Source organism: Cervus canadensis, chromosome 18, assembly GCF_019320065.1.
Source record: "Cervus canadensis isolate Bull #8, Minnesota chromosome 18, ASM1932006v1, whole genome shotgun sequence".
Lineage (NCBI taxonomy): Eukaryota > Metazoa > Chordata > Mammalia > Artiodactyla > Cervidae > Cervus > Cervus canadensis.
Window position 1 is genome coordinate 34,081,120 of NC_057403.1, and position 12,001 is coordinate 34,093,120.

The window sequence follows — 12,001 nt, forward strand, 5'->3', positions numbered from 1 at the left end:
CTGCTTTTGCTGCCTCCCAAGGATTTGGATTGTCATGTGTTTGTTGTCATTTGTCTCTAGGTATTTTTTAATGTCCCCTCTGATTTCTTGAGTGTTCCATGGGTTATTTGGTAACATATTGTTTAGCTTCCATTTTTTTAACAGTTCTTTTCCCTATAATTGATTTCTTTGTTGTTGTTGTTGAATCTTTTTTTAAAAATTTATTCATTTTTAATTGAAGGATAATTCTTTACAATATCGTGTTGGTTTCTGCCATACATCAACATGAATCAGCCATAGGTATACACCTGTCCCATCCCTCTTGAACCTCCCTCCTATCCCATCCTAACCCTCTAGGTTATCACAGAGCCCTGGTTTGAGTTACCTATATCATACAGCAAATTCCCACTGGCTATCTGTTTTACATATGTGTAATTGATTTCTAATTTCATAGCATTGTGGTCAGAAAAGATGCTTGATATGTTTTCCATTTTCTTAAATTTACCAAGGCATATTTTTTGACTTTAGATGTGATCTATCCTAAAGAATGTTCATGTGCACTTGAGAAGACAGTGTTTTCTGTTGGTTTTAGAGGGAATGTCCTCTAAATACCAATTAAGTATCTGGTCTAAAATGTCATTTAAGGGTTGTGTTTCCTTATTAATTTTCTGTCTGAATGATTTGTCCATTGATAAAAAGTGGGGTGTTAAAGTCCACCGGTGTTATTGTGTTACTGTAGATTTCCCCTTTTATGGTGATTACCATTTGCCTTATATATTGAGGTACTCCTATGTTGGGTGCATATATATTTGCCATTGTAATACCTTCTTCTTGGGTTGATTCCATGATCATTAGGTAGTCCTTCCTTGTCTTTTATAACGGTCTTTATTTTAAAGTCAGTTTTATCTGAAATGAATATTGCTACTTCATTTGATTTCCATTTGCATGGAGTGTCTTTTTCCATCCCCTCACTTTCAGTCTGTATGTGTCTCTAGATCTTAAATGGGTCTCTTGTAGACAGAATGTATATGGGTTTTGTTTTTGTATCTATTCAGCCATTTTATGTCTTTCGCTGGAGCATTAATTCTGTTTACATAAGGTAATTATCAATATGTGTGATCCTGTTGCCATTTACTTAATAGTTTTGGGTTTGTTTTTGCAGGTCTTTTTTACTTCTCTTCTTTTTTTAAAAGATTTATTTATTTTAGATTTATTTTTGGCTGTGCTGGGTCTTTGCTGCTGTGGACTTTCTCTTTGGCAGCAAGCGGGGGCTACTTTTTGTTACTGTGCACAGGCTTCTCATTGCGTTGGCTTTTCTTGTTGCAGAGCATGGGCTCTAGGCTGGCTTCAGTGGTTTTCGCACATGGGCTTAGTTGCTCTGCCACATGTGGGATCTTCCCAGACCAGGGATCGAACCCATGATCCTTGCATTGGCAGGTGAATTCTTAACCATTGGGCCACCAGGTCCTTCTTTTGTTGTTTTCACTTATGGTTTGATGATCATCTTTAGTGTTGTGTTTGGGTTGCTTTTTCATTTTTATGTGTTTATCTATTGTAGTTTTTTGGTTTGTATTTCCCATGAGGTTTTGAAAAAGCAAGATTGTAGTTCTTCTCGCTTCTGGTGTTTGCCCTTCGGTGAGTGAGGTTGGTCCAGAGGGTTGTGCCATTATCCCCTTGATGGGGGGTTTGACTGGTGGTGTGGTGACCAGAGCCTGCCCTGAATATTGAATGGGGCCTCCTCTTTGCTCTGTGGTTGTGACTGCCCTGCCAGGGGCAGTGTCTGCTCCATAGATGTTGGAATAGAGGCCCCCATACCTGTTTTTAGCTGTGTTTCTGATCTGCAGTGTGAGATAGGCAGGATTGGAGCACTCCTTCTGGGAGAGAAGCCTCTGAATATTCCTTCTCTGGAGCTGTCCACTTGTGACTGTGCTCTGTTGTATCCCCTTTCCCGCCTTGTGTGGGCTAACAAAATATAGTGTTGTTAGCAGTGTTTGCAGTCCCACCTTAACTGTGCGTATGTTGGCAGTTGGCCCTGGTGGCTCAGGCCTTGTTTTCACCAGGCCACTTGGGCAGATCCAGTGAGGTCAGGTCCCAGGGGCCTGCAGTAGCCTGTACCCGGACCTGCAGTGGGAGCTCTCATCCAGGCAGCGCAGACTCTGGCCTTGCTCAGCCTCTGTGTGTGTGTGCCCACAAGGCCGACAGTTGCTAAAGCCACACCTGTCTCAGCTGCAGGAGCGCTTGCTGTCCTTTCAGATATTTCACTGGTGGTGAATTTAGGAAGCCACCAGCAGAGCTGTAACTCTGTGGTTCATGCCACAGCACGGAGAGATTTCAGCTCTCTATCCATAATCACACGGCTCTTGGGTCTCAGCTATGACTTCAGTCCCACCTCTGCCTATATTCCTCCCATGGGGGTTTGTTCCAGAGGTTGCTAGAGCAGATAAGCCTATCAGGCAGGTAGGATCCTAGGTGAGAAGGTGCTGATGTAGCAATTGGAATCTGCGGGCCCTCACATGGCAATCTGGGCAAGTGGACCACCCCAGTGGGATGGTGCTGGTGTAGAAGTACGGGGTGGCAGGGTATGATGTGTGTGTGTGAAGGGGGTGATAGCAGAGGCATACAAGCTGCCTACAGTCAAAGCCCGTCCTCGTGCACGTGGAGGCAAGGGCCGGCATTGAGGAGAGAGCTGCAACAGCAGCCCTGTGCTCTGTACACTCAGCGATGGTGCTTTGCTTCTTTGGTGAGCTAGGATTCCTCCATGAGCGTTTCTGGTTGAAGAGCTCCTCACCTCCATCCACTCAGGCTGTCTCCTTGCAGCCAATAACAGCAGTCCCTCCCTGGGTCTGCTCTCCAAACTACACATTCCAGCACCCAGCCCCTGTGTGCACTGGTGGACAGGAGGTTTAGGCTGGGGCTCTTGGGGCTGTGGCACAGACCATCTGTGTCACTCTGTCCTGCCTGCTACAGGAGGATTGCTGGGCTCCCCTCTGAGCTGAAGCTGCCTTATGTCCCAGCTGATCTCCCTGCTGGTGAGGGGGCTTCCCCAGATGCAGGACCTGCTCCTCACCTTCAGCTCCCTGCCAAGGGTGCAGGTCCCATTCCACTTCCTCTCCTCTCCCTTTTACCTTATTCTTTTCTTTCATCCTACCTAGTTACATGGGGATCTTTCTTGTTCATTTAGGTGTCCGGGGTCTTCTGCTAGTGTTCAGCAGATGCTGTTAGAATTCTTCACTTGTAGCTGTTTTATTGATGCGTCCATAAGGAGAAATGAACTCCACGTTCTACTCGTCTGTCATCTTGGAAAGTCTCTGTGCTTTTAAAAAGTTTTCTTAACACAAAAAAAGTATATGAATATTCATTTTTTATGGCTGAAGAATAAGAATACTTATTTAACTTTCACACTTACATATTCAAAAAATACTCATAATCATGAGAGTATACATAATGTTTAAGCTCAATAAGTTCTAGGTGGCAACAAATATGAGAATCAATGAGTTACAGAGGATATTTGAGATGTTGTCTTAAACTCCTCCTTATCATGGGCTCACAGACTTGAAGAAAAGACCACCCCCACATGGTTGGTGAAAGAGTGTTGAATGATAAAATAAGTTGGTTTTTCTTGTGTGTGTTTTTGAGAAACTGAGGAGAATGCTACATTGGATGGAGGACTGGATCAAATCTTTTCCAAGGTCCCTTCTCATTCTTTGAGGATATTTTGTGTTAATCATTTGGCTACTTGAATGCCTGTAAGTACAGACACAATTTTTGTTGTCTTGAAATCTGTACAAAACAAAATAGAATATTACCTATTCACTTCTTTCAATAAACCTCCCCACTGTTGAACAGCTCTTCAAGATAAAATACAGCAAATTTCACATGTATTACAGCAAGAATATATAAAGTACAATAAGAACACCCTTAATTTGGGTTCTAGTTGCCTAGGTGGTATGTTTGTTTATTACATTATTCATTATTAGACAGCCTACTCTTAACTCTCATAACATTCAGAACTTCAAGTACCAGAAGGATGGAGAGATTAAAAGGTTAGACATAAGCACTTCTAAAATTAATCTTTTAAAAAACTTCATGATGACAAATAAAAAGGGGCATGATGCTTCTGTACCTGAACAGTTCATACTGTTCATTATTATCTTAGATATTTTTATAGCAAACTCCAAGAAGCTGCCTCCTTTATATTCTTGGAGTAGTTGTCATAATTTTATTCTCACCCATCTGTCATAGGCATATCTGATATTTCTACAGTCACTTCAACAATATAAAGTAAACTGATCATGTCCATCAATTTAAAGTGTAGAAGAATCTGATTTACTAATTGTGCTTGTCTAGAATATACGACTGAAGTGACTTAGCAGCAGCAGAATGTAATTAGTTTCTTTAGAAAGCTTCATATTCCTCAGTATCCATGTCTCCTAGATGCCATTAGTTTACTGTTTTAAAATTCTTATTTAGGTCTTAAGATCTGTATCTCTTCCTTACAAACTAAGACTGTTCCCTTGACAATGAGTTCTTTGCTGCCTAGCGTATTTTTTTATCTTTTGCCATGTTATAGTCAAAATATCAGGAACCATTTTGACTATGGTTGGGAAGGGCTTCTTGTCTTCAGTTCAGTCGCTCAGTCGTGTCTGACTCTTTCCGACCCCATGAACCACAGCATGCCAGGCCTCCCTGTCCATCACCAACTCCCGGAGTCCACCCAAATCCATGTCCATTGTCTTAGGTAGGGTCAGTTATGTTTTGTTGCAATCATTTCCCAAATATTCTTCATTAGAATGACAGCCTTGATCTGGCCTTTAGCAGCTTCCTGTATTTTCATCAAATAATTTTTATGATAAATTGTAAAACAGAAAAACTGAACAACAAGATGTTTGTTACAATGAAATGCAAACTTGGTTAACCAGTAATGAAATTAAATTGTTGGCTGTTTCCTTTTCTTTTTACAGGAGCAGGATTTTATTAGCCCATTCATTTTGCAGATTTCCAGATTTCTCTGGATTTTTCTTTAATCTTTGCATCATGGTGGGTGGTGGATTTCTCTTGCTGGCTTCACCACCTGGAAGCACCTTTGAAAAGATATGGCAAATAGACTTCCCAACTCTTCAAATTTTATCCTGAGACCCATTGCCTTAGCCTGTGACTTTCGATTCTCTCCATAATAAATGAGTCAAAATCCATATCCACCCTCTAAGAAGTCTTAAGATATTTGTGTGTTTCATTCACTCTGAAGCTTAGCTATCATGGTCCCTTTTCATCATCCTTCTTGCTTTACTGCATCTGTCATCACCTATGATATATTGGCCTTTACATAGCCATGGATTGGAATAATCCCATGTAACTCTGGCATCTTTAAATAAACTCTGTTGTTAAAATGTATTTTATATTTGTAAACGTCCAGATAAGTTTTGTTTAAATGTAGAATATGTTTATTTCCAATGTCCTTACTACTGCAAAAGTATAAGACAATCTGGATTCTTTATAATGTTCACAAAGGTGAGAAATACTCTCTTTTTGCTATTGTAGTAACTCTGAAGTTATAAACCTTCAGTCTTGATAACAGTTAAAATACAAACACTTGTATGTACATCTGTAATTTAGAAATAAAGACCTCAGGGGAAAAGGAGTTGATGTGATACAGCTCAAAAAATTTGTTGCTAGACCTGGAGTTTTGGTAGAATATGTTCCAACTTTCCATTCTGAATATAATCAATATAGTTATAATAGAAGACAGAGAGTCTTTTTATGATCTAAGAAACATAAGACTTGCCATACTTTGTCATGAGTGAGTGAGTGAGAAAGTCGCTCAGTTGTGTCCAACTCTCTGTGACCCCATGGACTTAATACAGTCTATGGAATTTTCCAGGCCAGAGTACCGGAGTGGGTAGCTTTTCCCTTCTCCAGGGGATCGTCCCAAAACAGGGATCGAACCCAGGTCTCCTGCATTGCAAGTGGATTCTGTACCAGCTTAGCCATAAGCCATAAGCCAAGGGAAGCTCATACTTGGTCATACTCATTGCTCAACTAGCATGGTATTCAGCTTCCAGATGTAATGCCAAAGTATGTTTTGTGGAAGTCAGTTAGCTGTTCACCACTTCAAATCTCAGAAGGTTAGAGATTTCTAGGAGTCCTTATAATTTACTATGTATCTGACATTCATGATGTGTAAATTTTTTTTTTTTTAATTTATCAGGTTCTACTACTGCTTTTGGGTAATGGGTCACTGAAGTTTGGGAGCCATGGTTATTATCTACATTTGTGTTATCTTACCATATGGGTTTGTCTTAGATTCTAAAAAGTATTATCAGGGACTACTTGAAAGATTATGGGGGATATTTTCTTGCTGCTTCTATGAAAAGTAAGGTTAGAATTACTGATTGCCTCAGTTTGCCTAGTTATTTCAGAAATTCATCATTTTAACAATATGATTACTGTTTCACTTTAACAAATAGATAATTTATTCTGAATCTGGCTCTTTGGTTTTTTGTCTTTGTCTTTTACATTACTCAGCTGTTCTGTCTCTTTAGAGAATTTCCCTATGAATTTTTTCCTAATTTCAGATTATTGCCCCTTATTTTTCATACTTTTATTTAGACTATGCAGATATTAAAACAGTTACAGAATTGTCCTGATTATGACACTAGATTTCCATTCCGTTATTATTGTCATTCACATATTCTAGTCATGAGATAAGATCTCTACACACTTTTTTGTATAATTATAATCCACTTCCTATACTATATAGAAAAAAAAGCAAGTAATACGCTAAACTTTGAGTTACAAAATGTAACAACATTTAGATCTTTTGCAAAACTTCATCTAGTGTTTATCTTCTAATTCTTTCATTATAATTTGAATTCACTTGAGTTATTGTTACTTTCCTTCACAGGGATGTTTACATTTATAGAGGTATTCATAATAGAATCTATAATATCTTTCAAACTGATGTCCCCATATGGATTTCTGAAGCATCCGTGAGTACTGCAGATATCTCTAGATGTCAGTTTAAAATGTCTTCTTTTTCTTCCCAACTCATTTTGTCCCATATTACTCTCTTTTCCACAAAATTTTGATAAGAGATTTCAAAAGTCACCATTTTTTCCCTGTGCATAAAATCTAGAAGTAGGATATATATTCCATTAACTTAAAACAAGAGCCAGTGCTTAGTTTAGACACTGATAAAAAGGGAAAGTAATGTGGAGTTTAACTCCATTTCTCCCAGTTTTTCTATTATTATTCCTTTTACCATAGATAACTATTCTTTATCCCCGAGTTATTAATCAGACTTTAACATACACTATGATGAACTTTTACTTCACCTTCTTTTGTACTCAATTCATTACAACGGCATGTAATCAGGCAATATTCGATGAAAATGAAATACTGGGACTTCAGTGTCACCTTTACAGACTCTGTCATATAGAAATCAGCCCACGATAATTTTATGTTTTTGAAATCTATTCATTATCACAAGAGATTTTTAAAATAATAAGTAGCTATTGCAAAATGCCTGATGATATCCAAATATTCTTGCTCTCTCCATTCTAAATTGCCATTAGGTAAATCTAAGTTTTATGACAAGCCTATGTGGTTTATTTGATAAGGATTATTTAGGAAAAATTAGGGTTGCTAGTAATCAGTTAGTCATCTTTCTCTTCACTCTTTACATATGAATTAGCAGTGAGTTTATAGTTTCCATGGAGTTTATGCCAGGTTATATAACACAATTCTGTTATTTTGGGAATGTGGAAGTAGAATCTTTTTGTCTGTTTGTTTTTTGTTTGTCCTTTGATAATGGATTTAACCCTGGACTCCAAGCTTTTTTATGAGCGTTCCATAGTTTTTCATTCTTGAGACTGCTTCATACAAAACTGTAGATTTAAATACAATTACAGAAACTGTTCTTTCCAATTTCTTTATTAACCCTTTAGGTTTGTGGTTTTGTTTTTTTTTTTTTTTCAACTTTGACTTCAATTGCTGGTGTCTTATATAATGTTCTTTATTTTTTTATTATTAACCTTTTTGCAGAAAGTTAAGAAAAGAGCTATTTAATTTTCCTGCCAAATCTCCTTTGTTGTTCTTTGTAGTGGTCCTGTCCCAGTCTTTTCTGAATCTATTTTTAATCCCTTTTGATTTCTTTTAACTGCCATACTGAGCATTAGTTCGTTTTGGTTTTTTGTCTATTTTAAGAACAGACTTTTGAACTCTGTGGGAGAAGGTGAGGGTGGGATGTTTCGAAAGAACAGCATGTATATTATCTATGGTGAAACAGATCACCAGCCCAGGTGGGATGCATGAGACAAGTGCTCGGGCCTGGTGCACTGGGAAGACCCAGAGGAATCGGGTGGAGAGGGAGGTGGGAGGGGGGATCGGGATGGGGAATACATGTAAATCTATGGCTGATTCATATCAATGTATGACAAAACCCACTGAAAAAATAAATAAATAAAATTAAAAAAAAAAAAAAAGAGATGGAAATAACAGACAAAAAAAAAAAAGTCCAGCCCCTGTGGGTGTCTTTTGGGTACACTTCAGAGGTGTATTGGTACTAGTTTATACCAGCTTGCTTGTCCTATAACTTATTATCAAATTGTCAGGAACTTTGCACCCATTATTAACAATTAAATTATATAGACTTACAATTAAATAAATTATATGAAAGAAGCAAAAAAAAAAAATAAGTCTGCCTTCCTTGATGATTAGCATATTATACCCTCTTTTCTATTTCTTATACACTTGTTTTTTAAAATTCATTTCTCATTTGTTCATTTATAATAGTCCTCAGTTTAACCATATGCTTTTCAAAAATGTAGTGTCCCTCTGTGTCTAGCTGTAACTGCAACCTTCTTTTACATCATAAATTTGATTAACTTGTGGCTGCAACCCTTAGGTTTTTTCCTACCTTTAAATATGCTTTCATTTATCTTAAGAGGTTAAAAACTCAAGATCAAAGACAAACCATGGGTAACTAATAAAAGGAAATTTATGCCAATTTGGGAGTGGCAGAAATTGGGGTGGCATTATGGTTTCTCCTAGGGCTACTTGGTGGATTTGGTTAACCCAAACAGTTATTTAGTGCATCACTTAGACTGGCACTTAGATCTGCCTTTGCCCTTTATCACAACTCTTGCTCTTAAAACTGGGTTTTAGAGTCCATTGTCTATTCCTCTATAAGCATATCTCAACTCCTAAAGGCTGCTTAAAAGGATGAAGGATTGGAGGTACCCTAGTCATGACAAGCAGTTCAGATCTGAAAGATACACAGATTTGAAATGCTTCACTACCTTTCTGAAACACATCTATGATCTCGTTAGAGGTGGATTCAATGAAGCAGAAATGCTTAGGTGTGCTTCTCTCCGTTGTTTAAGGCTAACTCTGTGACTTGGTGTCACATTGTCAGTGCTCTGTCCTTGAGCCACAGCTGATTGTGCTTCAGAGTCACCTGGCAATATGTTCAGCTTCTTAGTTGTTCACGTCTCCTCTTATCCTACATTTTAGTTTGAGTATCATTTAAGTCCTATTACTACTTTATAGTTTCACTTTAATTTTCAATACAAGATAAACATTTTCATTTACCAGAAAAAATTATCTACCCAGATATTCAAAGCCATATTGATAACTGGGGTTTATTTTTCCAAAGAGTAAGAATTCTTGAATAAAATTTTGAGAGAATAAAAACTGAAATTCTACAATTCTCTTTTTATATAATACCACTCTCATGGACAAACAGAAAAGTGAAGAGATAGAAAATAGCAGCTTTTAAAGGAATAAACGACAAAAGTAAAATGTGAAGAGAAGACAGAAATCCAGAACAGTGATTTGCAGAGTTAATCTAAAGCCTTTAAATAGAACTGAGGACAACGGATAGATTAAAAGGATAAAAAACAAAAATAATATTTTATAATAGGATTAGTTCACTTGGCAGGTACCTACTGCTTGTGGAATGTGTTATGGAGATGGAGGACAGAAGACTAAGAGAAAACACTAAACTATCTTTCAGCCTTTTAAAATTCTTTCTGCAGATCCTATTACAGTTGTTATTTTTGAGTTGCTAAATCATGTTGGACTCTTTTGTGACCTCATGGACTATAACCCTGCTAGGCTTCTCTGTCCATGAAATTTCCCAGGCAAGAATACTGGAGTGGGTTGCCATTTCCTTCTCCAGGGGATCTTCCTGACCCAGTGATTGAACCCACATCTCCTGCATTAGCAGATGGAGTCTTTACCACTGAGCCATCTGGGAAGCCACCTGTTACAGTAGAGGGTTTGAAGAAAGGTTGCAAAGCAAATCATAAGAATGCCTGTGTCCAGCTATCCACCATTCATGAAAGAAAACTGGGAGAGGCAATAAAAAATATATTCATGTCCCATTCACCACTATATCACCTTCAGTTCAGTTGATCAGTCATGTCCAACTCTTTGCAATGCCATGGTCTGCAGCATGCCAGGCCTCCCTGTCTATCACCAGCTCCTGGAGTTTACCCAAACTCATGTCCATTGAGTCGGTGATGCCATCCAACCATCTCATCCTCTGTCGTCCCCTTCTCCTCCTGCCCTCAATCTCTACCAGCATCAGGGTCTTTTCAAATGAGCCAGCTCTTTGCATCAGGTGGCCAAAGTATTGGAGTTTCAGCTTCAACATCAGTCCTTCCAGTGAACACCCAGGACTGATCTCCTTTAGGATGTACTGGTTCGATCTCCTTGCAGTCTAAGGGACTCTCAAGAATCTCCTCCAACGCCACAGTTCAAAAGCATCAATTCTTTGGTGCTCAGCTTTCTTTATAGTCCAAGTCTCACATCCATACATGACTACTGGAAAAACCATAGTCTTGACTAGACAGACCTTTGTTGACAAAGTAATGTCTCTGCTTTTTAATATGCTGTCTAGGTTGGTCATAGCTTTTCTTCCAAGGAGCAAGTGTCTTTTAATTTCATGGCTGCAGTCACCATCTACAGTGATTATGGAGCCCCCCAAAATAAAATCTGTCACTGTTTCCATTGTTTCCCCATCTATTTGCCATGAAGTGATGGGACTGGATGCCATGATCTTAGTTTTCTGAATGTTGAGCTTTAAGCCAACTTTTTCCCTGTCCTCTTTCACTTTCATCAAGAGGCTCTTTAGTTTTTCTTCACTTTCTGCCAAAAGGATGGTGGTATCTGCATATCAGAGGTTATTGGTATTTCTCCTGTCAATCTTGATTACAGCTTGTGCTTTCTCCTGCCCAGCGTTTCTCATGATGTACTCTGCATATAAGTTAAATAAGTAAGGTGACAATGTACAGCCTTGACGTACTCCTTTCCCTTTTTGGAATCAGTCTGTTGTTCCATGTCCATTTCTAACTGTTGCTTCCTGACCTGCATACAGGGTTCTCAGGAGGCAGGTCAGGTGGTCTGATATTCCCATCTGTTGAAGAATTTTCCACAGTTTATTGTGATCCACACAGTCAAAAGCTTTGGCATAGTCAATAAAGCAGAAGTAGATGTTTTTCTGGAACTCTCTTACTTTTTCGATGATCCAATGGATGTTAGCAGTAGATATCTGCTTCCTCTGCCTTTTCTAAATCCAGCTTGAACACCTGGAAGTTCACGGTTCACATACTGTTGAAGCCTGGCTTGGAGAATTTTGAGCATTACTTTACTAGCATGTGAGTGAGTGCAGTTGTGCAGTAGTTTAAGCATTCTTTGACATTGCCTTTCTTTGGGACTTTTTCAGTCCTGTGGCCACTGCTGAGTTTTCCAAATTTGCTGGCATACTGAGTGCAGCACTTTCACTGCATCATCTTTTAGCGTTTGAAATAGCACAACCTGGAATTCCATACCTCCACTAGCTTTGTTTGTAGTGATGCTTCCTAAGACTCCCTTGACTTCACATTCCAGGATGTCTGGCTCTACGTTGCTGATCACAATGTGATTATGATCTTTTTTGTATAGTTCTTCTGTGTGTTCTTGCCACCTCTTCTTAATATCTGCCTCAGGGGCAGGGGCTCTGGGTGTAGCAGACCTGGGTATG